General features: G+C 39.8%; 1 long non-coding RNA gene across 1 annotated transcript in view; it reads left to right on the top strand.

The window, feature by feature from the left end:
• Positions 8,760–23,451, top strand: part of LOC110396559 — a 25,207-nt gene continuing 10,515 nt past the window's right edge. The window contains exons 1-2 of the long non-coding RNA XR_002437053.1: positions 8,760–8,923; positions 17,821–17,905. This is a non-coding gene — a long non-coding RNA (uncharacterized LOC110396559). The remainder of the gene's footprint in view (positions 8,924–17,820; positions 17,906–23,451) is intronic.

The raw sequence follows: 23,451 nt of genomic DNA, 5'->3' as shown, positions 1-23,451 counted from the left end.
ATGAGGAAAACACACAAGGTCTTCATTGTCTCTGTCAACAAAACAGCCAGAGATGATGAATAATGTAAGAATGTACGTTTTTATTTTTAAATTTCCTCTTGCTTCTGGTAATCTCTGCCTTTTGCTTCTCTGCATCCAAGACCCACTTGATACCTGAAGATCAGTTCAGCAATGCTGCTGATGTCTTCTGGCACTGGAGCAGACTTGTTCACAATATTGGGCAAATTCTCAGATAAGGTCAACCACAGGATGTGTTTATGTAGTGTCACTTACCTCATTAGCCTTGACCCACAAATCTTGTTTTTGTGTGAAGACTATCTCATGGAATCGTCAAGGTTGGAAAGGGCCTTAAAGATCACAAAGTCCAGCCTGACCATCTGAGTCCTATCACTGAACCATCTCCTTTAAACATATTTGAACATGTAATTGTTCCTAATGGCCATCTGTTCCACCACATGCATTGTTGCATTACTTAGGCTGCTGTTGTCACAATACTGAAATGCTACAAGACATTTTTGAAGACAGCAATTGCCTTATTGAACAGAAATTCAGGTCATGTGATTTCTCAGCAATTCTCACTTAAAATTCTTTAAAAAAAAAAAAATTACATCATGGCTGGATTAAGACCCATTCCTATTCAGAAAAACACCTAAAGAAAAACATCACGACATGACTCACTGGTGTCCATTGCTCTTACACGTGCAAGGAAACTCAGATATGAATTTCCTACTTAGTGGTCTGTTGAAGGACATCTCTTGCTAATGACATGCAGGCTTTAATAGTTTGGCAACATGACTAGCTTCTAGTTTTACTTGAAACATCCTCGCGTTCTTCTTTCATGTTTCTCTCTTTATAAAGTTTTTTTTTGGTTTTGGGAATCTCTCCACGTTTCCCCCATAGTGTATGTTTAAATAGTAGAAGTGGACATTAACTTTCAGTCTTGACTGTCTTTGTCAAGACTGTCTTCCTACTTCTGGCTTGAAAGTAGGAGTGTTTGCAGCTCATGAGCAGAAAATGACATAGTGTTCAAAGGTGTTAAGTGAAATTAATGAAAGAGCCAACCACAAAATTGCCTCAGGGTTGTAGTTCTCAAAAAAAAAAAAATAAAAAAAAAATGCAAAAAGCCCTTCTTGCCCTTCTTCTCTTCAGCTTCCAGCACTCTTGCTGCTCTGTGGAGCTTATTCAAATTACACTTTTGTCACAATATGAAATCTGCGTTTCCAATACTGCCTGGAAAAATATTAATAATACAGACGTTAGAGGAGTTATTGAATGTAATTAAAATGAAAAAGTGCCATCAATGCTTGATTGCTCATTGTGATAACTGGAGACATGGTGTTTAAAATGAGAAGAAAGAGGCTGATCAAAGATTTTCTGCCTTCAGTATAGTTTACATGTAAAATGTGCCAGAAATATGTAGCACATCCCTATGAGCAGCATAGAAAGGCCACTCTTTATATGAGATACAATCAGGTGAGCTCATTATGAGAAACTGTCAAACAGGGTTACAGCTCTGATAAAAAGAAGATGCTGAGCTCAGACAAGTGTCAAACCACTGGCTTACATAGCTGGAACTGAAACCAACATTGGACTTGGAATTTTCAGTCTTTCTGAGAAGCAGAATAATGGATTTTTTTTCCCTTTTGAAAATTTTTAAAATGTTTTAAAATGATCAAACTAGGCCAGCCTGGGTATAGACTTGAAACTAGGTGGGATTCTCACAATAATCAAATGATCTAGGGGAATAACACTAGCAGAACACATTCCCAATCACCTTAACAAATTAGAAGGTCCCAAGCTGGTGCTTGGGCAAGGGCTTTTAGCACTGTTCACACAGCAGCTCATATGAAACAGTAATATATTATTTTCAAAAGGTTAGAAAGAATATGGGCAAGCTCTGCCGAGGGTTGCTCTGATGCTGTGGTCTGGTGATTTGTCATCCTCCTAATGGGTAGTTCAGGTTTGCTTGAAGCTTGACCAGGGAGTGCATCAGACACCTTTTCCTAGTTTGTTTTTGTTGATCTGGCAGAAGTGATGTGAAACTCCACTCTTACAGCTCTTTACTCAGAGATTACGTGTCTGGACTCCTCCAGGGTGGTAATAGCAACTGTTGCAGACTGCAGCCCAAGACTATTTGCAGGTCTGGGGGAGAGAGAGAGGCAGGAAAGAGCACCAACACTGTCTGGAGCAAAATGAAATGCTAATTGTTTCCACATGTAGTGGAGGTGCTTATAAATTAACAAGACTAAAAATGCTGACATCTAAAGTCAAAATCAATATGATTTTGTATGTGTTTTGAATAGTGTATAACTTACTATAGAAATCACATTTATCTAAAGGAAGAAGTAATTCAAGAAATGAGAACCTCCAACCCCATCATTTCACCACCATGGTGGTGGTCTTGTTGTCATAAACTTAGCTTTAAAATTTGTAAAGTGTGAGAAGTTTGGAGTTAGACACTAGATTTTCTCCCCTAGGCTTTTGATAAGCAGACCTCAGTACCACAGGATAACAGCACTGGAAAGCATTCAAATGAACAAAATATTGAAAACAGTCCTTTGAACAACTGAAGAACCCTTCCTTTCTTCAGCTGTGAGTATTGATGTAGTGTCTAGCACCTGTGGCAATGGTAATTCCATATGTGATATCTGGTCTTGCTCTTGGTGTACAGAGTGCTGAAGATCTCAGATTTTAGTCTTGTGAAATGTAGTTAGGAGGATGGGACCCAGCTTGGGACCATCTACTCTGGATTTTTTGCTTACTCTACATCATGATGCTCAAATCCCTTATGAGAGGGAGAGCTAGAGTGAAACGCGTATAGCACCCCAGTTATGGCTTAGTATATATATTCAGTGGGTTATATCTTTTGTATAGAGATTCCTTCTTCCAAGAGTGCATACACGTCTTGTTGTAATATCCATAAGTAAATGCAACAATGTTGTGAAATGTCAAAGCAAAAAACAAACAAAACCACCACCAACAAAAAAAAAAAACAAAACAAAACAATAATCAACAACAAAAAAACCACAACGGAATAAAGCAGCACATGATTTTGTTTTCACGTGCAGATGCGTATACTTTTTCTTATTGCCCCAAGTGTGAAACTGGAAAATCTGAGAGTCTCACCGTTCAGGAAAAAAAAAAAATGGCCTTACATAATTGAATTGGTCTAATCTTTATTGTTCATTTTGCACTGGAGGAGAATTGCAATAAGCCAAATTTGCCTTGTGTTCAGTAAAAGTGAGGTAAACTGTCCAGGACCTTAGCTTGGATGGTTTTGAAAATCTGCTGTAGAGCACAGACACGTTAATCCAAGGGCACTGCAGGCACATAATAGACTTGGGAAAAAAAGTAAGTGTATGGTTTTGATTATGGTCCTTGAAAACACACTGCCAAAAGATGACTTGGAATCTGCATTGTTAAAATACATTTGTCATGTGAGTCATCTGCAGTAAGACAATCCCTGGAGAGCTATAGCAGTCCAGAATTAGCATCTAGTCTGTTGTCCTGTTTTTTGTTGTTTTTTTTTTAAACAGAAAATAGCTGACATTTTGTCTCCTGATTGCCAGGGAGTGAGACAAGAGTCTCACAGTTTGTCCAAGTGACTCAATTTCCAATTTTAGGAATATAATATCTGTCACTTTTTTAGCTGCTTTTCCATGTTGGCTAAAATGAAGGGTATTAGGATACTTTTGTCTCTGTGAGAGGTTACGAAGTCAATGCATCCTTTGAAATGAGTGGGAATCCAACGTTGTGATCTCAATGCTATATTTTAATGCCTTTAAAAATAATAATAATAATGTCAAAACAAAACTAATAAACCCACAAACCTGGCACCAAATTTCCAAAAGGATTTTAGCAGCATGAGAGTAAACAGCTATCTGTCTGTCCCAGGTTTAGAAACACGGATTCTTTGCCTTAATTATCCTGTGCTGTTGCACAGCTAGCTGAGAGGTACACCTTTGAAGAGAAATAGCTATTATTGTGTTTACCTAATCAAGGCTGTAGTGCAGACAGAGGCATATAAAAGCTGAGCAGAACCTTGTTAAGGCTGTTTGCATATTCTCTCATAATGAAACTCTTCAGAACCACTGAACTTGTCAACAGCTGCCAATTTTCATCAAGAAAAGCCTCTCATTAAGTTTACCACAAACATTTTCAAGCTGCGCTCACAGAATTGGCTTTGTGCTGCTCAGCCTGTAGCTGGACCCAAGCCTGCTTTGGGACCATCTGTGCAGTTGCTACCACCATTACTTTCCCATTGCTTCAGGGCTTCTGCTGGTCACCTGAAGTCAGTGAGAACAATTTCTTTGTTGCATAGCTTGTTTTCACAGATGGGGAGTTGGAGGATGGATTGATTTCCTGTAGAAAGCTCCCCTAGTAACTTCTGATCTCTTCTGGATCGAAAGTTTGGTGAGGTTTCTCTCAGTGCTCAGGTTGATCAGCATGAGACAGGGATGCTGCAGACCAGTGTAAACTGGAAGTCTCTTGTGAAGTTTCCTGGAATTACAAAGGCTTGGTTTTATGTTCTTAATCCCTCTCTTTGAACAAGAACATGCTATTACCTTACACTTGCTGTTTTAATAACCGTTTTTTCACTCATCACTTGCAGAATGGGAGGTAGTGTGCGAGTCCAAGTTATGCTGTTATAGCTGTAGCTGTTACTGCCACCTAGGAACATGAAAGATGGGTCTCTGAAGATAATATTTTTTTTTCTTGACATTAAAAAAAATATTGTTTTTCAAGTTTTAGATAGCTCAATAACAATATTTGCAGAAAACTGCAATTTACACCAGCTCTGTTATTAAGGTAGCAGGTAGATTTTCTAAGAGCTCCAGGTTCAAGGGTCCCTCAGTTGCATTCAAGAGGGGCTGGAGTCAGTGAGGATGGAGAGTTTTATCCATGACTAGCTCTGCAGTATGGGACTCTCCTTTGATTTTTTTTTTTAATTTATTTTTTGCATGTCACTAACAGGTTAGGAGGAGGATATGGAAGGACAACTCTGCACTCCTCTACTGGTATTCTTCACCTCCTGTGCAACAGAGGTCCATTTCATCATAGCAAGGTAGGAACAGTTTACTCAATCCCTGCTCACAAATGAAATTATCCTCAGAATTTGCATATATCACTGAGTGTTGGCTGCAAAGAATTGTATGCACATAAATATTAAGCACAGCCTACTATGGATATTCCTAAACAATATCAAGAAATAAATGAATTTGGTGACCCTGCACTTAGCAGGGGGGTTGAGACTCGATGATCTTTGAGGTCCTTTTCAACCCAGGCGATTCTGTGATTCTGTGATTCTGTGATTCTATTTGCTTGCATTGTGTGCAGAAAAACTTTGAATAGGTGCCAATGAAATGTATGAAATATAGTCCCTATTTGGCCTGCAGTGCTGACAAAACACACAAGACTTTAAGAAGTTTTACAGAGCATAAAAAAACCATATTTTAATAGCTTTTTCATATATGTTACAGCTAAATTAGCATTACTGGTTTACAAATATTCAAACTGCAGACCCAGACTTTGTCTCCAACTGTGCAGAGCTGAGGTCACTTCTTTGCTTTATGTGGAAACAAAACTTGAGGAGGGGGAAGATTGTGATGTTTTTTCCTCTTGTAAATCATAGATAAAGTCTTTTGAGACAATATCTGGTAGAGAAATGCTATCAGTGATAAAATTAACTGTTCCACTCTTACTGCAGCATTCTTTCTTTGAAAAATCTACCGGTGTTTTCTGTCCGCTTTAAAACAACATATTCTCCTTTGTGGTAACAGTCAATGGATATTTTTCTTGGTACAGCGCAGACTATTATCATAATCTAGTCTGATATCTTGTGTAACACAAGCCACGATATTTCACCTATGGATTCCACTTCCTAATAATCTGTCAGAGAAGATAAATCTTGGGTACAGTTTATTTCTGTTTTGACTGGCAAATCTCTCCTGCTCTAACACAGAAATTTCAAAGTACTTTCACCCTGACCTGCCACTGAAGTAAGTGATGATAAAATTAGAGCAGTCTGTCCAATAGAATTATTTTCTTTCATTCTGAAGCACTAGATGACATTTTGATTTTATTCATGTACAAGCTGAACCAAATACCAATCACATCCTCATTTCAACGCACTGTGTTGCTCAGGGAGCTTGAAGGCTGAATACACATGATACCACAGCCCACCAGTGTAGCTGCTCAGAGTCATTTCTTCTAACATACACAAAGCTGACAAATGAGCCATGAGTTCAAGTGAAGGTCTGATCTCTGCAGAGACACTGATAAGACATGTTAAGGTCACTTTGCCTCTAGCATAAAATACACCCTTCCAGCTCTGAAATTAATTGAATGAAGACCCAAGATGTTCAGTGTATCAGGTGGAGACTTTGTTCCTCTGCTCTTTTGGGAACATGAATCCTGCTATGTTTTGCTTTTGTATGTGTTATCACTATGACTGCAAAGGTGCAGGAGGATCCCCTGAAGACAAAGGGATGTTCAACACAATATGGAATATTTTAGTTTATGCAGCCTATGGTTGCTTGTCAGACTTCTGTAATTTCTACTCACTTATAATCCAGAATAATGTCTTTGGTACTCCAAGAACATTCACTGTTTACTTCATCTTTGCTCAATAATCAAGGAGTAGCACTTAAGAAATGCATTGCATGTTCCTGAACCAGCAGAGCATATCGATTTTAGCTGTAATCAAAGAAAATGGGTCCTGATGCAATGAGATGACAAAGTAGCTCTTCACAGTTCTTCCCTTCAGCAATTCTTGAATGCAGCCATCTCACTGAGAGATGATTATAATGAAGGGCTGCCCATATCCATCTAGCTAGCATTAGCCTTTCTGATGTCTTTTTTGTCTTCTAGTTTTGAGTATCTTTCAACTCCTTTTCAATCACCGGAAGGTAGAGCACAGTTTCCTGCTAGATGTTTGAAGCCTACAGCAGAATGGGACCCATGAATAAACGTATACTTTCATTGGTGGCTGCTCTGAACACTTGAACAAGATGCTCATTTCTCTGCTCCCTTCCTTAGAGGATAATTCTCCTGCACATGTTCCCACTCACTTTATGATATTCCATACTCCTGGTTGCTAATTGTTAAATATATTCAGATTTCTTCTTTAAACTTGGAAAATTTCAGAAATGACAAAAATGGTGAACATGAACAGGATTTTCTTTAGACGATGCCTGGACCTCTAGGTTCAGCACCCTTGGAGAGCAGGCAGTCAATGGGACTGATATGCTACAAGATCCTGGGACTGTGTCAGGGACTGCAGAGCTCTGATCACCAGCCAGCACCATTGAGGAACTGCAGTCAATTCTTTCAATTGATTTTCTCCGTGCAGACTTGATTTCCCATCAGCAAGAGGATCATCTAGAAGCCTTTCTTAAAAAGGAGGCTCTAATTCTCTGTCTTAACAAAATGCTGTGGCAGAACTGACCTGACAGTGCTGGAGGCCTCCTTTGTTTCTGAAGCTGGTGAAACTGGATTGCCCTGCTGACCTTTGTTTTGCTGATGCAGATTGCTTACTTTGTCCACAGCATGCTCAGTACGCTGCCAGTTTTGCTATAGGAACCTTCCTGACTTTTTTTGTATCAGGACAGAAGGAAGAAAATGTATCTCCTTAATACAGCCCAGTCTAGACTGGATTTTCCCTGCCTGCAGCTCTGGAGGCTGGGGACCGGTGCTGCTTGGATTGGATTGGACTCAGCCTCCCTCTGCCAGGTTTGAACGAGGGGTGATAGCCCACCCCTCCATCCTGGGGCTGATGCTCATGGTTTGGAGAGGCTGTCTTACTCACTGACACAACCACATAGGTTGGGGATAGAAATACAGCTTAACTCCCAGAGAAGACTGACAGAGCAGTTCTGTACTTTCCTCAGTTATGAGGGCACTATTTGTTTTTGGGGTGCATGCTCCACCTAATCAGCTCTCTGCTGTTCCAGGCTCCTCAGGCACTGGCTTGGTCTCTCTGGTATTCTGCCTGCAATATGCAGTTCAATCTCATCAAAAGATGTGAGCTCCTGAAGTTCTTTAGTTTTTCAAAAGCCTTTGGATTTAATGTAAGATACTGGCATGAAACTTAATGGACTATGATGTTTAGGAAGCCTGACTAGATGATCAAATAATTCTTTCTGGCTTTAAACCCTGAAGCTCTTGGATCTTCACTTTACTGATAGCTGTATCAGAAAAAATAAATATAATCTGGTAATTCATAATATTTTTTTCACAGAATATTGTTTCATTGCGGTGAAATCACAGAGAGAGGAATATTACTGGCATGCCTGTGATTTGCTAGTATTCCTTAACCGAAAGCCTCATCCTGTGTGAAGGACTGTAGCCATTTCTCTGTGCTGGATCTGGGCTGCAGGCTTGTATCACTGTCTGAACCCTTCTTTTCTTTTGGCTCAAAGCTTGCTTTCTGAGGTATGTTTTGTGATAAGACTCTAACTGACTTACCAAGGAGGCAAATGGTGGGTGTCGCCGTGTGGCAATCAACATCACCGTGTGAACATTCGAAAGCATTTCCTTCAGGGCTGTTTGCCCCAGGAAGAGAGTGCTCAGGAGTGTTTACTGGCGGAAGATCTGGCCTGTGACCAAGTAGCACCAGCTTGGTATGTGAGACTGGGGAATGATACCATTGTATCCTGTGAAAAACAGGATGCGGGTGGGCACCTCCCTGCTCCCTCTTATCTCCTGGCAAGGCCCGGAAGATGGGTTTTCTGCTGGGATCCCAAAGCCGGAAGCTGCCACTCCAAAGAGAGCTGACTCGACCAATTTGGACTTATAAATAAGTTCGTACTGCTGCTGGAGGTGTTGTTCAACCAAAGTGGTTTGCAACCGAACAACAAGCCCTGATGACCCATCACCTGAGAAGATCAACGTCGGCGCTACAAACAACGCTGGACCCCTGGTGGTGACTATCTCTCTTGCTTTCTACAAAGACTCCTTGCTTTTTTTAATCTCTTTTCTATTGCCCACCTTCCCTTCCCCATCTCCCTAAGCTACTAGGATTTGTAATTAACTGGTCGGGCTAACATTTGACCCGTTGTGTCTTAATCTCGCCGTCGGGTATACATATATTAAAAGAACCCCTTCTCCCTCCTGTAAATTGGAGCGAGACAATCACCAGTGAAATGCGAAATGCCCTTATCAACAACACAAAGAGCTGAACTTGTTCTCTCAAGAAAAACAAAACAGCAATGGCAATTTCCCTGCTAATAGATTGAGTGATGTGCAAGTTTCTGGGAGAGCTGTGAGGATGAAATTAAACATTCCAAGTAATAACAACAGTAATGAAAATGTTATTTTAAAATGCATTAGAAAGGATGGCTGAGCTAGGGGCCAGGAAATCTGAACTGAGAATCATGTGTCAGGCAGGAGCCTGAAACAAGACGTCAGTGGACTTTGGGCGTTTAGATCCAAGCTTGTGACTATGCTTGCCTAAAGCCATCCCCAACAGTGAGCACAGCAGGGTGCTGGCCTGGCTTCTGCCAAAACCTCAGTGTGAGCAGGAACTGGCGCACAGGAGTCCCCTGAGGATGTATTTAATGGGATGGCTGACAACCCAGCCTGAGGGGACCAGCTCCTGCAGTAACAGAGCTGGGGGCACGTTTCTGCCCCTGCCATTGAAACTGGGTATGCCTGATGTATGACTAAGGAAAGAAATTTGCCACTGGAGCTAGAGAGCAGGCTGTGGGGCCACGGGACCAGAGTGTCAAGCTGAGTTCAGGGAACTCACCCTGGAAAATCAGTGACCTGAAACCACTGAGGGGGTGTTTTGCAGACTGCAGAAGATCTTAAATGTGTACTAGAACCAAGAGTCCATAAAATGTCATGGCCACCGGCAGCAGCATGCTGTATGTGCTAAGATAAAGCAGAAAGCAGAGGCCCTGTGGGCAGGAGTCTGTGTGCAGGGGGATGTTGGGTGCAGACCCATTGGTGACTTCCTCTTGGCAGGCAATTTTTCGAGACAGGTTGATAGAGAAAAGAAATAGATTTTTTGGGAGAAAGAACTGGAAGCCAGTCTATTTACTGTTCCCACTGCTGTCTTTAAATCACTGTATAGGACCCTGCCTGAGAAGTGGTTGTTTTATTTCCCCCAGAATGAAACCAGCAGGAATTAACAAGTGGTGCCATTTCAGGTACCTGTCATCATTTCAGTCCCTGCTCCCTCTGCTCTGACAAACTTCTGCATGAGGCACAGACACGTGCAATCAATTCTGTGTCCTTTCAAGGTGGGCTCTTGCTTGAGTTTCAGTCCCAAAATGCCTGACACAGTTACTTTTTGAGATGGACTTAGAATTGCTTCTGAAAAGTCTCCAGTGTAGTCTCCATCTGTGACTGAGTTCATTAAACAAGTTATTGAGCTTGCTTACCAATGACAAGGGGAACTTCATACTGCGATGAATTTGCATGATGACTGCGTTTTGACTTACTGACTTAAATTTTTTCCCTGGGTCACTCTCATGAGTGACCTGTAACAAAACACAGAAATTTGATTTTTCAGTTCTCATCTTTTTTTTGTATTGTATTTACATGGTTAATTGCAGTGTAAGAAATTATTGTTTTTACTAAATAACCCAAAAAGCAGTAAGAATAAATTTAAATAGGGGACACACAAATATGCATGCACACAATTATTGTCCTTGTTCTGCTGGCACATCTGTCACCAGAAATAATAACAGTAATGGAACTTCCATTACTTTGAAAATGCTGAATAATGTCATCAGCTATATTACCTGGAATAGTCTTTTTGCTCTATGAGTTGGAGCAAATTACTTGAATGAAATTATAGCAATGTGGAATGTAAAGATATCTCCTTTATTTTTCCTTGTCCGTTTTGTAATGGACACAACTTGCTACACAATTGTTTGCTTCTGCAAATTTTTGTATACTGCATTTATTTGTATTTTGTATACTGCAATATTTGTACTTATTCATACATTACAACACAAAACTGCATTGCTTTTTTAAAACCATGGTATTTATTCTGAGTTTCCACAAATTTTCTTTATTCTTTAAATGAACTCTTTTCCTCTCCTCCATTTGGGAAACGTAGAAAATCAGCCTTGAGGGAAAACAGAGAATTCTCATCCTGTGCTTCCTTATGTTGGAATTTGTGTCTCAGTGCTTTGCAAGAAGTTATACAACGTATTTTTTCTGCCATCAACTTTGTGATAATATGATATTTGATAAAGAACATTTGTGCTGTACGTGCGCACATTGCTTCACAGTTCAAATAGCAGCCTGCTCGTTTGCCTGCTGGGCCATAATGTTCAGAGAATTATATTTTTTCTTTTTGTGGTGCAATCCAGCATTGTATCAAATTATGTTCTAGAAAAATATATTTTAATTACCATAGTATAGCATTCTCAGCTGATATTAGAAAGAATTTGGAGTGGAGCATGTGACATGTGGGCATTCTTGGCTCACAGCAATAGCTATGGTTCAGATTAAACACTGAGTTTCTGCCAAAGTGACTTCCATGGTGTTTCTTGTGGAGTGTGAACCCAGCTCTGCCATTTCAGACCTTTACCCAGTTGACGCATTCAGTATACAAAGTTTGCTGATTGGGTTGGAAATGAATTCTCTGACATAGCAGCTGGCTACTCTGTGACTGTATGTTGACTGGATCCAAGAGAAGGCTGGGAAGGGGAGAAGCCCTGGCATGGGGTGTTGGTGATGGCTCTTTTCCCCTGCAGCCCACATGCCAGGGCTAAGCCTTTCATCGTTGCAGGCACACAAGCAACACAATGGGATAAGACCTCATCTTCTTTCTTGAAAAACTGATACTCAGATAGAATGAATATGGACTGATCTTGGTATTTCATGTATTTTCTCAAGACTACAAAAGAGATTGTACTGCTTGGTCCCCTTTACTCACCTTCACTTTGGGGTTGGGAAATCCTTTGTGCTGTTGTTTAGTGAATCAGCCATGGTCTGAACTGGATAAAAAAATGACTTGTAAAATGATTTTCTCCCAGGTAGGTTAGTTTGTTTTGGCAGAAGCTGGGCCAGCACCCTACTGTGTCCACTGTTGGAGATGGCTTTAGGCAAGCATGGTCACAAGCTTGGATCTGAACACCCAAAGTCCACTGATGTCTTGTTTCAGGCTCCTGCCTGACACATGATTCTCAGTTCAGATTTCCTGACCCCTAGCTCAGCCATCCTTTCTAATGCATTTTAAAATAGCAACCTTATGGCTTACCTGAGCCACACTGAGTAAAGAGGAATTGCCTTGGGCAGCATATACATAAGTTCCTCTGAAAGTAATGCCTTCTATTTATTTCTATGGAAACTACAGTGGATGTACACAGCACAATAATACTATTTGATGGAGCAAATTCTCAGCTACAGAGAACTGTTTTTCAACACAGTCATCACCATTAGATATTCATTTTCACCAGCCATGAACAAGAGCCCGCATGCCATGCTCATAAACATTTGCACCCAGTGACACCATTTGTGACCCACTGTCGCCCCTGCTGAAAGGCACCACCCAGCGCCTTGCTATACTCACATCCACAGTTTATTCTCTGTAAACATTCAGCAAGCGTCAATGAATATCAGTGGGTGCCATTTTTCCCTCTTGGAGGAATTAATGCATTGACACCCCTTTGCTTCATCTGCACTTGCATGTCAGATGCGATTTTGTCAGACTGCCCCTCTGCTGCCATCTGTCACACGGTAACAACATGTAACAGAATATTGATGGAGAGGTTCAACCTCTACTGCCATACCACCGACATCTGCCTCTGATTTTGTGAGCCAACATCATAAAATAGGAGACATTACTTTTGGAGCAGCCCACATAAAATATACAATATTCTTAATATATAAGTAATAAAACATTTTAATTTTTAATGTTTTTCTTAAAACTTAAAAAAAAGAAGAAAGCCAAAAACTAATGGGATATTTGATCCCATTTTATGTGAAATGAATGCATTAGGCCAGTTTGATGGCAGTGGTTGCAGTTCTTAGTGAACTCTCAAGGTGTTCAGCAGAAATTTTTGATGAAATTTTACTCCTCCAGTGCTCCAGTGTTCACAAATGTGCATACTGCCAAAAAGCGATGACATGAATAAGATGTGGTTGTGAAATAAAGGATATTTTTCTCATGTAAGAGAGGTCTTATGAAAATCTGGTAAAGACACGATCAGATTTTTGAGCTGAATATTTGATTACAACTTTATACATTCAATTTCTTTGCAGGTCATGTAGTTATGTCAACTGAAAATGATGTTGCAAATATAAATTGATGATTTTTTTTTTGCAATCTTGAAATCTACTCTCAAATTCCTTTATCAAAACAGAAAGCACAGCTGTATATTCTTTGCTGTTCAGAGCCTTGTGTTTAGCCAATATATCAAAATTCATACAGTTATTTGCTATCACTTGAGTAAGCACTGCCCAGCACTGCCCCTTGCCCTTGTTTCAGTCAACACAGTGTTAGTAGCACGCCGATGGTTTGGTTGGTGCTGAGCGATGGGTGTGTGCCCATCACTCCATAGTGAAGAGCCACCACCTTTATAGTGCAGGGCCAGGGTTGGGCCACATTGACAGCCATGCTAGGCCACGGGTTGGGCATGCCTGGTTTACAGAGTTTGCTCATTTTTGTTTGTGACCTCTCACTGTGCAGCAGCATGGTGAGCATGTTTGTCTTTTGCACCCATTCAGAGGTGGTTAAAGACCCAGGAGCTGTCCCTGTAAGGAGGACAGGAGTATTTCATCGCAACAGGAACTTTATCCAGTTGGAAAACTGCCCCTCAACTGTAATCTTCTCAAGTCCACTTTTCTCATCTCTTTAAAAACTCTCCACTCCATATCGTGTGATGCAGAGATTCTTTTTATAGAAGAAGTAATTATGGCAGTTTTCCAAACTATCACAATGCCACTGTGCCCTCAATTCCCAAGGGTTCGCTCAGAGAATATCTTTTAATTCAGAAAAAGGATTACAAGTGCAGCATAATCTTTCTGACTGAAATTGAGTATGTAAATTTGCCCAGGGAGCCACAGGCCTCCCACAGCTGCCCCTCTATGCTATAGCACCTACAGGCTTCAGCAGGTGTATGAAATCATTTATTTTGGTGACACCAAGCAAAATGGGGACAGGTACACAGCCAGAGTAAACTGGCTTGGCAGTCACAGGAGTGATGCTGATTTATGCTGGCTAAGGAGGCTATTATATTCATTTTGTTTATCTGTAAAGCCCTCTTCTGAAATAGTGTGTGCTGGGTTGTGTCTCCAGGGTAGAAACCTGCCAGAAATTGTAAATTAGCTATGAGTAGTGCATTTAAGGTCACACTTGGGTTTATTGCCTCTTGGTAAGTTATTAAGCTTTTATTGAAGCATATTTTGTATGATCATCAATATTATCTGCATGCTTTGTACCTAATGTGTTTCACTCCTTCAACCCATTCCAGTCAAGAGTACTAAGGCAGGCCAGTGAGGCTAATGGATAGAGCTGTGTGGCACACCAGCAAGATCCTGTGATTTAAAAATAGTCTCCATTGCACACACACGCACACATATATATATACAAATTCTGCACTGGATCTCGGAGAGCTGCTTTTCCTTAGGTGATTAAAATGAAATTCTGTGTCTTATGCCATTATAACAATAAGTCTAACTCCTAGGTCAGTGTCTTTAACTCCAGAGCTTTCAGAAAACCTTTAAGTTTTTATTTTTCTGTTTTGCTTTTCATAAATACTGTCATCTGTAGAAGCCTTTAAATGCTTGTGTGATTTCCCTCCAGTGGAGCTTCTTCCTTCAGCTTGACATGCCACTGGCTTCCTTGATCCTCCTGTTTCAAAGCTCTCACTTCTCAGCCTTTCTTTTTGCCTGTAACAGATTCAGGTGTTTTTTTCAGGCTGAATCCAATTTTCTCAGTCTTTCTTTATCAATGACATTCATGCTCTTTTCCTAGCTTTGTTTTTATTAGTTCATTTCTTTTGGTTTGGCTGACTGATGCTTTTGGGCATCATATTCACATCGTACTCCTCAAACCCAAATTTATCATTTTCCACTGGCGTGCCAGCCGGTCTGCTTCATCTGCCTCCTCAATAACCTTAGCTAGAAATAAAAAAGAAGAAAAATGGGAACAAAAACAACTCTTATATTACCCTGGGTTTACAGCAGCTGTTCAGTAAATTTTGCAATTGCCAGCAGTCTTTTAGATGTACCCCTGGAGTTGTTAATATAAGAATTCCTGATTAATAAATATGGAGTGGGAAAAACACACATAACCCAACTCTTTTCTCCTAAAATGCAAAGTAAGTGTGTAGCAATTTCTAACCTGTTCCTTCCATTCAGGAAATTTGGCTGCCTGGGTGCATCCCAAGTCTCCATACTCATCCCAAAATCATCCCAGAGTTCCATATCAGCACTTATTGACTCATACATCTCTGTAATTTTCAAGAATAAGCTGTTTGTACCAAGTCCATGTGACAGGGAAGAGGAAAGAACCATTTGAATTCCCATTCCCAAGTTTAAGCACTGTGGAATGGGATGGTGGGTCATGAGAGTCTCCTCTGAGTCATTTGTCCAGAGTACCCTCAGACAGAAGTAGTTTTGCAGCTGCTTGCTGTAGTCAGAGAACAAACAAAATATGGTGGTTTCTTTTTCTTTTCATAAGACCCCTTAAGTCATAAGTATTTGTTTCCAGCAATTCCACTTTGTGAATTTTTATGAACAACCACCTCTTCTCTCTTCTTTGCTGAGTTTTTTTCTCTAGAAGGGAGACTAATTATATCATTTCAGCTTTGATTCCCTTATCTTAGATAAGGGAAAGGGACAAACCAAGATATAACCACATCTTCTTCAGGATGCTCTGACAACTGCTATTTAACATGGCAATTGTGTAGACAGCAGAAGACACTCAGAAGCTGAGTGGCCTAGTAGTTGGAATTCCTAGGAGTCTGTCTTCAAACAAAATGTTTAGAGAACTAAATATTTTAATAACCTGTAACAAGAACCGATGACAGAAAAGAAAGAGGATGAGTTAATCCAATAGCAAAAGTTTTCTGAAGAAAGTAACAACTATGTTAGGATTGTGAAAAAGAACAGGGGCATAACAGATCTGAAAGTTTATCACAAGTATTGAATTACAAATGAGATCTATTAAAAATAAAGAGAGAGAGAGAAAAATTGTGATTTTTTTTTTCTTCCAAAAGTCCCTCTGGGGAACTGTCTCAGTTTCAGCTAGGATGGAATTGCTTTCTTCAGAGTGTCTGGTATGATGTTATGTTTTAGTTCTAGGAGAAAAACAATGTTGGTAACACACCAACATTTATAGTCACTGCCAAGCAGTCTTGTATAGAGCCAAGGCCATTTGCAGCAAAGGGCCCAAGGAGCTGGGGTGAAACAAAAAACACATTCCATGAGCCAATACTGCCTAACAATACATCACACACCATGCAGTGTACTAGCTCTTCTGCGCCTCCTGTACTCTGTAGAGAACCATGCTGATTTAAACTGGTAGAGTAAAAAAAGGTGCTTTACACCATTTAGAGACTTTGAAAAGCCCAAGTCTCTGCACCAGAACTATGAAAGATGAAACAAATTAGTTCTCCATACGGCCTGTGAAAAAAAAAAGGGAACCATCCAAGGAACAGGAAGTAATTGAAGTTTCATCAGTGCTGATATTAAGGTTCAGGGGGTCCCTAAGCTGTTTGCCAACTATCGATGAAAGGAGATCATCCTTCTGTATCAACAAGTAGCACACTTCAGATTTTGAACATGCATGGAAAGAAATCTATAGTGAATACTGGATCCTTTATGTTTTAATTCTCTGTAAGAATTCTACCAATGATTAATATCTACACTGCTAAAATGAAATAAGTTAGTGTTCTGTCCTCGATGCATTGACATATTGCCATGGGTCTCTCCTCAACAGCAGTATAGCAGAAATAGAATATTTGATTACTACTCATTCTTCAGGTTTATATTCCTTTTTGTAAATTAAAATGTGTAGAGTCCCAAGCAGTTCATTAGTGACTTCTAGATCCTGAAAGCAGCTAGACTACTAGATTTATCTGTTGAACTACGGTGTACCATTCAACAAAAGCATCTGCAAACTGTTCATCAGAGTCTGGAATTGCAGTGAATACTTGCTGCTAACCTTATAAAAGCCTTGATTTTTTTAAGCTGCTTGTGAAGGGTACAAGTGAAGAGATTTAATGATGACACAAAGTTGTGACTGCCAGTTCTGTACTTCTAGTGTGTCTACGAGTTAATCCTTGGGACTGGAACAGATTTCAAGACTCACCTTCATCAAAAGCTCTCACATATGCTTTTAGGGTTACACTTTTTTTTCTGCTCTTTATTTCATTTCTGTTGAGAGCTCCTCTTTTCTTCCTTTCGCAAATTCAATGAAATGATGATATATTCAGCAGTGGTATACTTAGGATTCTTGGAGAGGACAACAAAATCTCCACCCCCAAACCAATGCACGATTCTCTCCTGTGGATTTCAGACAGGGGGATTACTTTGGATCACGCAACCCTTTGTCTTACAGCTACAAATAACCATGGAGTAAGTAGCTGCTTAGTCCATGCATATTCTGTGGACTCCCAACACTCTCAGACATCCTGACAGACTCTGTTTTTTGCCCTCTACAATAAACTTCAATTCTACAGCAGCTGTAAATAGCCTTTTTTGTCACAGAGGAAAAGAGCAAGATAGTTTAAGCATGTTGGTAATGTTCTAGATATCTTCAGTAGCAAGGAGAGTTTGACTCCTTGCCCTGCTGGACCCTTACTGCTCATGCTCAGCTCAAGGCACTGCTTCTTTCCCCTTCCTGTTCATGCACAGGTGTCCCAGCATGTAAGAGGCAGAAAGCAGCCCTTGCTGACTTCCTGCTCTGATCCATTTCTGTCCTCTGCGAACCCTTGGGTAGGTGAGTACTCATGGGGTGTGTACCCTGATACACAAAGTCTTCACACTTTCTGCCCAGACTCTTCTTCCTTTTGGCTTGTTATCTGGGGTGGGAGGGGAGTTGGTAAAGATACAGTTGAAGCCAATTTATGCCTTGAAAGCCCCAGCTGTGAACATCATCTGAGACTAAGAGCTGATCAGCACAGAAACTAGGAAAGAATCACACCTCCTATATGTCAGAGTTGTTTTTTGCTCTAAGTTTCTTTGAACTTCCTGAATGAGTATATGAAGGGAAAGGTGTTGCTAACTATAAAGGGCTGAAGTGACTTCTGTCTTCAAAGCTTTGCCACTACCTGGCATTTGTTACATTAATTCAAAAGGAGAAAGAAAGGAGACCTTTTGACTGAGGAGAATACCTTGATAGACAGCCAAAACCTTTCCTGGGATATTAAAAAGAGATTATATCAGTTTCCTTTCCGAAGAGCAAATTAAGTGAACAGATCTAGTCCCCTCTGAAAAAGCCAAGAGCCCCCCCCCACCCATAAAGATACAAAAATCTTCAATGCAAATATGAACATAGTTAAAATAAAAAGTACTAAACAACAACAGAAGAAGTTACTTAATGTGAACTCTCTTCATAACAGATTTTGTTGATGGTTATTAAAATGAGAGTCCAAGAAAGTCTTGCAAATTCCATATTGGTCATTACCAAGGGACACAAAGTAACAAAAACCTTTTTGTCTTGGCTTGGCTGGATGTGCACTGCAGAATAGAACACAGACTTTTGTTACCGTTTTTGAAGGCACTGTTACTTCCCTAAGTGTCTTCAGTAAAGAGAGAATCACGGACTACTCTGGAAGATCTTTATCCTACAGAGGCTGAAGGCTTGAGAAAGAAGAGAGTCTAAATACAAGGCTCCATTTGGGCACAGGGATTCATACATTTGATTTCTTTTATTTTTTTCCCTGTGGTTTCTTTTTTTCCCCTTTTAATAGTGAAGTAATCATGTCCCTATTTTTAAAAGTAAATCCTTATTTGGACTGTAGATCTATCTTCTGTCTTCAAGTGCAGACACCAAAATTGAATGGTTAAATGGTAGATTAAAATGAGCCTAGTACCTAGCCGAAGTCAGTTGCAGGAAACCTGTTGTAAGTTTGGCCAAGAAAGTCTAAGGAACCTCACATTTTTGTCACAAAAACAGCATAGAAAATGGTAAAATATGTGTTACTCTTTCTCTTATTTGTTAACCGACGTTCCCTCTGTAGTTTCAGAAAATCTCATTATGGAAATCTGTATTCAAAAATCAAAAGTTGTATGGTGAAAGAAAAATCCATTAACCTATTTTAATAGCATGTCATCAACAGTAGAATCATAATACCTAAGGAAAGGCACTCTGTAAGTGCATATTTTTCCTTTTTACAAAAGGACCGAGCAGAGGATAGCATGCTACTGGTCAATATTTAGAATGATAAATGTCTGCAGAGTTGTTCTGTCATATTACATTGGCAAACATTGATTCAGATGTAATTTTTCTTTAACATAGGTCATAGCTATGTATATTGAGTACGCATGGTTACCCAAACACCTTTGCTTTAAAATAACCTAAAATTAGAAAATGGAAATTGCTAAAAATGAGCAGGTGATTATAGCAGAAAAAGCTAATCTGAAATACAGGAAGAGAGATTAAATCCCTTAGGAGAGCTTATCTACAGGGCACAATGTATACTCCCTGCAAAATATTTCTATTACATGCACCCCTAGCAAGGCAACACTGGCTTCATCTTTTAGGAGGTTACAGTATGGGGCAGAAGGAGTGTGGGCTGGGATGTACAAATCACTGAAACAAACAATGCTGAGGCTGAAGTTACTTAAGACAAGTTCAATGCCCTTTATTTGTCTCCTGTGAAAATGAAGACAACTAGTTGTGTGCAGCTGATTGAGAAGTGACATGCATCAGCCTAGCAAAATCCTATTTATTTTCTCACCTGGAGCAAATGAAAATTTGAAAAGCTGCATAGAGGCAGGGGATATACATGGATCTTCCAGCACTTTAAGTGGGGGGGTGTTTATAATAAACACTGTGTCTGCACATTCATGTATTTATATGTAGATGTATCCATTAGAACTGTATACATGACATAAAAATACTCATTTTTTAATCATCATTATTTAGATTAGGATATCTGTCATTTTTCTACTTTTTTTGCTGACAGCCCATCTCATTAATGTGCTATCCAGCAAATGAGGCCAACAATAAATATTGATAATACACCTGAATGTGTAGAATTGCTGGCAAGGCTCACAATTTAATTCCAACTCATGTGAACTGCTGCAAGTAAGAAAAGCATCACACTGAAATGATTTTTATATTGAAGACTTGCACTCCAACTAGAATGGGTCTGAACAGCCCTAAATGAGAGGTGATTAAAAAGCTTATGGGCCGTAGTTAATTGTCCTCAAACCAGAAGAAACAGCATGTTCACAGCAAAGTGAGGGTGTATGTTTCTCCACATTTTGCTGAAATTAATACTAATGCAGTGAACACACACTCTGCTCCCCAGTGGCAGTGGGCATAGGGAAGAGTACCTAGAGGCAATTTACATCTAGCCAGGAACCTTCCTTTTTCCATGAAACAACAATAAATCAGCAGTAAAACCACCTATGAATTCATCTCAGGAACCTGCATGTATTCATTCACATCAGTGTAGGGTAATGTCAGTGAGAGGCATTGCAGACTGTAGGTCACTTAATGTTAAGTACACTCTCAGGGTTTCCTTACTTTATATGTTTCTGGTGGGACTGAGCAGGTCTCGGGGATTTCTTCTGATAGTAGACCCAATCAGTTCCACCCTGTATTTCATTTTACAGAAAAACCTGAGATAGATTTACCATTTCAGTTTATGTCCTAGCTAGTGTAACAGGGAGTTTAATGTATAATGAGGGAGAAGAGAGGCTGGATCCTCCACCCAGAGCTAGCAAATGACTTATTAAATCTTATTTTCTCATGCATTTGGAGTCTAGGAGTTCGTCACAGGAGGTAAGGATAGTTTGCACTACAGTAGTTGTCATTTGGAAGTTATTTAAGATTAGGAATAATACAAAGTAATAATTCAGCCAGAGTTCCCTGCCAAAGATTTTAGTTTATCTCATTCTCATTACCCACCTGCAGCTTATGCCATATTTCCCCGAGTTTTTTCATATTCCAGTTATCCCCTGCCAATATTCTGTATCTCCTGCCCCTCCTGGCTGCAGGAATGATGATAGCAATGGTAATAAAAATCCTTAAGCAAAATAAATTATTTCCTATGAGCACTTGGAGTAATATCCAAATAAAAGCTGTGGTGGAGGTCCCTTTGAGTGTGTTTATTAACAGCCTGGGACAGATGGTAGCTCAGTTATCCAAATCCCAATTTTCCTCCTACCCTGTAGTTCCAGAATGTTCTTTCTTCAGAAGGTCTTGCTGAGCACTGTGTTCCAAACCTTTCTGACTACAGATTTTGCAATAATTAAAAAACAATGTACAGCTTAGCCGATAGGCAAAGCTGCAGGTGATGCTTCTGAAGCCCTCATTTATCGTGCCAGGGATGTGTATTTCCATCAGGACAGCTTTGCAAGTTCACCTTTTCTTTTTCTAATTAACCCCTGTTTGCATTGTGCATTACATGGAGATTCTTCTACCTGTTTTGCCGATAAGTTTCGATAAGCTTCTTATGTTGATTAGAAATAAAAAGTGATGATAGTTAAGGGAAGTTTCAAAGTGGTAATGTTATTCCTTTGTGAATCTCTGATTTTAAAGCCATGGAAGGAACATGAGCTCAGTAAATGCAGAAGCTATAAAGCCTTCACTGATCCTTTTAACAATCTACATAATAACTTCTACTACAGTGCCCTTTGCAAGAAATTATGTTTCATGATAAAAGTGGAAAATGTAACAGACTTTAAAAGCGTATTTATCTTTACTAATTTTCAGGTTCAGATGAAGCCCAGGTGCTTTACTGTGGAATAATTATAGCTAAATGTATGTTGAAGGAGCTCTTTGTCTTGTCCAGCCCCTGCTCGAAGCAAGTGTTACCATAAATAAGTAATGCCAACTAGGTTTTTTTTGTTGTTGTTGTTTTGTTTTCTTTTGCTAGTGTAATATAAGAATTTCCTTATTTCAGTTGAATTAAGATAAAAACATAATAGCTGTTTTGTTTCATGAAAATTTGAATAGCAAATAACACAATGGAATCAGACATGGAAATTCGAGGGTGAGACGATGGAATCAGGCATGGAAATTCGAGGGTGAGACGATGCACTGCTGTCCTTTCACGCCTTTAACTCCTGCTCCTCTGAGAAGACATGAACGCTGCAGATTCACTGCAGCTTGCTCTTTTTGAGTACCCTGAACACAACTGCAGAGCAGTGAAGGGTATGGAGCACTGACTCTGGCTGCCAATCCATGAGAGAGGTCTCTCATGGGATAGGACATAAGGGACCTGTTTGCATCCTGAAACATGGTGTTGGTGGGATTGAGTTCCTGACTGATATAAAGGCAGTGTCCAGCCCCACTTCATAGCTGCAGGCTGGGATGTCCTAAAACGGATGGACATAACTTGAACTTACCCAAAGTCAGATCTGCAGTCTGCAGAAACAGAGACCTATTTAAAATCGTGGGCCTGGTTCACCGCTCTTGTTATAAGTGGTTTAATGGAGTGGTGAATCACATTTATCCTTTCTGAAAACTTGGAAGCGCTGGTAGAACTCCCAATGCAAACACTGTAAAGGTCTTTTTGCATGTTTCAGAATTAGCATCTACAATTATATTTAAGAGGGAGATAACACCCAGCAATCATAATGAAGGGGATGATAGCAAAATTTACACTGTGCTATGGTATCGTTATTTTTATGGAGTTGTTCTGTATCAAGAAAACTGGTTACATTAGTGGTTTACACTTTTGGCTTGAGACTAAGATATCTAATCCTGGAAAAAAGTATTAGGCTATGAATGCAGTTGAAAAACATGATTTCAAGTAAGTTAATTTCTGTAATATATCATTTCTGGAGGGGTTCTGTGTTCTTGATATTTTGGGTTTTTTATAATGTGGTTTTGTTTTTTGTTTTACTGTTTATTTCTCATAGCATTCATAATCCCGTGCTCCACTTCTATCTAATTTTGTTTTCTCACTTTCTTGGTCTCCTTTATTTTCCCTTATCTGTTTTGTATGAAGAAAGGAGGAAAGGGTATAAGGGACAAGAAAAGACAGCACATCCACTATAATTATCAATACAGGGAAAAAATATTTCACAAACATTTTCAATTTCTTTATCAAAAACATTTCAACCAGCTATGGCAATTTAGCTCGAAATTGTCCAAGGTAGTTCTGTCATGAGCAGGAAGATAGATATCCTCATATCATTCATGTTTCCCTAGGTATAATATTTGGCAAATAAAAGAAAAATTGTGGCAGATGAGAGTGACGTCTCCCTTCTCAAGTCTTACTGTCATTTATTAGCTGGAACAGTACTACTTGATTGTTCCTTCCCTTCCCTTCCCTTCCCTTCCCTTCCCTTCCCTTCCCTTCCCTT

Source organism: Numida meleagris, chromosome 3 (genome assembly GCF_002078875.1).
Source record: "Numida meleagris isolate 19003 breed g44 Domestic line chromosome 3, NumMel1.0, whole genome shotgun sequence".
Classification (NCBI taxonomy): domain Eukaryota; kingdom Metazoa; phylum Chordata; class Aves; order Galliformes; family Numididae; genus Numida; species Numida meleagris.
This window is presented reverse-complemented; position numbering and strand designations above follow the sequence as displayed.